The sequence below is a fragment of the Carassius auratus genome, chromosome 35, assembly GCF_003368295.1.
Source record: "Carassius auratus strain Wakin chromosome 35, ASM336829v1, whole genome shotgun sequence".
NCBI lineage: Eukaryota > Metazoa > Chordata > Actinopteri > Cypriniformes > Cyprinidae > Carassius > Carassius auratus.
Genome location: NC_039277.1, coordinates 19,098,408 through 19,101,779, shown reverse-complemented (window position 1 = coordinate 19,101,779; position 3,372 = coordinate 19,098,408). Strand labels below are relative to the sequence as shown.

The window sequence follows — 3,372 nt, the reverse complement described above, 5'->3', positions numbered from 1 at the left end:
ACTGAGACCAACGTCATTCCAGAAGCCACTGAGACCAACGTCACTCCAGAAGCCACTGAGACCAACGTCATTCCAGAAGCCACTGAGACCACCGTCATTCCAGAAGCCACTGAGACCACCGTCATTCCAGAAGCCACTGAGACCAACGTCATTCCAGAAGCCACTGAGACCACCGTCATTCCAGAAGCCACTGAGACCACCGTCATTCCAGAAGCCACTGAGACCAACGTCATTCCAGAAGCCACTGAGACCAACGTCACTCCAGAAGCCACTAGGACCAACGTCACTCCAGATGCCACTGAGACCACCGTCATTCCAGAAGCCACTGAGACCACCGTCATTCCAGAAGCCACTGAGACCACCGTCATTCCAGAAGCCACTGAGGCCGTCACTCCAGAAGCCACTGAGACCACAGGCTCATCAAAAGCCACAAGACCCTGGGGCCAGAAGGCAAAAAAAAGACAAAGTGAAGTATATTTCTTTAATAGTCCAGTAATGTGTTATTAGAACTATGTTAATACGTATGTAAGAACTATGTTTTTTAATACACTACCAGTCAAAATTTTGAACCCACCTACTCATCCAAGAGAATGGGAAAGCGTTGCCAAACCTTTGACAGATATTGTACATTCTAAATTAGTAATAACTTACTGTATTTATATATTAAGCATAGCATCAGTTCTGGCAGGTCACATTAGTCAGGCTCGAATCAGCTGATCTACGTCTACCTATAGGAATACGACGCCCATTACTGTATACAGTACATATATAAGCTCCTTCAGTATTATCAGCAGCTGTCACGTTTCTCAGGAGCGAATTACCCTGCTCCATCCCCAGCTCCACCTCTCGTAAGTCATTATAGCATTCAGATTACCCCTGAATCAGACTTAAATTCTCTTAAATATATTGTACATTAAAATAAATTACTGATATCTGCAATACATTTATTTTGGTTCTGTTTTGTTTACCCTACGCTGGGTTATCACTGCTTTTATGATTGTATGCTAGGCTGCATGGATGCGTAGGGAGTTCTTGTCCAGAACAGAACCATACCACCAATCAAAACTATATGCTAACTGTCAATCATATTTGATGATAGTGCTCTTGACAGAAATAGTGTTTAATAAAATTTGATATCTTGTATATTTTTAATACAGATCCAGTCCAACAGAGGGTAGCCAGCAATATGAAGCCAAAAAAAAGTGTTAAGTACATTTCTTTATTTAAAATGATATGATGTATCAACTACACATTGATTCTGCCATCACAGTTAGGTATTGTCTATACTGGTATATTGGTATACTTATTTCAATGTTATATTGACTATCTTTCAGATGAGTGTCCAGAATGCTGTTGGAGAGTGAGGCAAAACAACTTTGACTACTCCAAGGTTTTGAAAAGAAGAGTGAGAGAGGTTTGTCTTTCTAAAGTATTTAAAACGCTCTTGCTTTATATCAATGTACTCGCACTCACTCATTATTAATATTTAAATTATTTTTGATTCTACAATGAATGAACAATGAACCTGTGTCCACAAAAGCATTTTTTCACGCGACTGGCATATTTGCACACGCCGCTGAGTTTCTTTTTCACGCTGATGCAAAGAGCATTCGTGGTTTTTTTACCAGTCGCCAAGAGTTGAAGAATGTTCAATTTTGGGTCAAATGCAGTGCTCATCACTGTAACTTTTTACCCAGCTGTCCAATCACAGTTGAGGAGGCGCGGGACTAATAACACACAACCACCACACTCTGCTCGTACAAAGTCAACAGATGACAGCAACAAGCATAATAATGGAACAAAATAATTTTAAACTAGAGCCAGAGCAAATACTTTATAATTATCGACAATTTTGTATAGAAACAACACAGAAACAAACAATCTGTGAATGAGATAACTAGTAACACTTTCGCGGATATTTAACATAATAACAACAAGCAAAGCACTGCCAAAACACTCTCAAGCACTCACACTCACGCACTTATCAGCTGGCTAAATGGTTTGGTGGACACACAGCCTAAGACTAAAAATATCTGCAGTGTTTGAGCACTTGATTCGACAACTAGATGTTTTGAAGACTGGATTTAGTGTTCATGGAGTGAGCACTAATGTCACCATTTTTACAAACAAGATACATACAAAGTTTACTTTACAATAACAGAAAATAATTTGGCTGTATGTATTGCTCACATGATGTAGAACGCTCTCCGAACAATACTTTGGTTAACATCAAATATGTAGAAAAAGTCTTAAATAAATCAAGGTATTATGTAGTAGGTTTTAAATGTTTAGGTAGGTCTTATTTATGTTGAAATTTATTTCATGGTATTTTTTGTAGTTCTTTGTTGTCTGTCTGACCAATATAAAACCTACAATTGCACACACAGTTCTGTAAATTAATGTACTTTTCAAGTAATTATTTGACTTTGGTTTTCCTTCAGAGCTTCATACTTTTTTGCAAGTAAATAGGTCTTACATTTCCTTCACAATGGTCTTCAAAAATGTGTTACAAATTTTACATTTTACTTAATGAAACTTGCAGAAACCCTGAAAACATTAATGCATAGATAAATATGGATAACTCTTTGGATATGTTATTAATGTAATGTCAACATGAATAGAAACTGTCACAAGGTTTTCATGTAATTTTCTAGATCCCTCTAGACCCCTAAGACAGTATATGATACTGTACTGTACCACTTTGAAACACAATCTTACAGCAGTAAATGTTATTTTTAAATGTTATTACATGTTAAAGCTACACTGTATAACTTTTTAAGATGATTCTTAGCAAAAAACAGTTTGCATGACTTGTGCCAAGACAAACGTTGCTGGATATTGAGTTGTGATAGATTTTTTTTTTATGTTTATTCTATAGGGAACAGAGGAGGTCCTCATTTGTTGGGTTCCATGCAAGACCTGGTAGGTGTACTAATGTACAGTTATTAAATACACAACATTTTAAACATTAACAATGTCGACAGTTACTAAAATGTTTGAACATTTTTTTAATAGTTATATTTCATAAAATGATATATCATTTTGCTAGCCTGAATTAAGTTACTCATTAAATCTTTACTCAGAACATTGTCTCTTTACAGTGGGACCAAATGGAAAGACTCCTGGGAGCCCCTCCTCCCTTCTTGAATAATGAATTACATTTTTATTTTTATTTTGTATTTTCTTTTATAATGAATAAAATAACTACAAACATAAACAAAGTTATTGACTTGTTATTCATTGCCTAAATTGCATATGCTATATAGAGTACACACAGATCTTTATAAATAACCTAATTAAAAATCCTCTGTTTATTGTCAGTTTTGTTTGAATAACTGTTATATCTACGTCTGTACGTCTGTTATGTTCTCA

At 36.1% G+C, this 3,372-nt stretch overlaps 1 long non-coding RNA gene across 1 annotated transcript; it reads left to right on the top strand.

Moving 5' to 3' along the window:
- Positions 1-297: 297 nt before the first annotated feature.
- Positions 298-3,133, top strand: LOC113054885 (uncharacterized). The gene is made up of 5 exons (XR_003277457.1): positions 298-466; positions 1,158-1,204; positions 1,335-1,414; positions 2,879-2,922; positions 3,102-3,133. It is a non-coding gene; the product is annotated as an uncharacterized LOC113054885 (long non-coding RNA).
- The last annotated feature ends 239 nt before the right edge of the window (positions 3,134-3,372 follow it).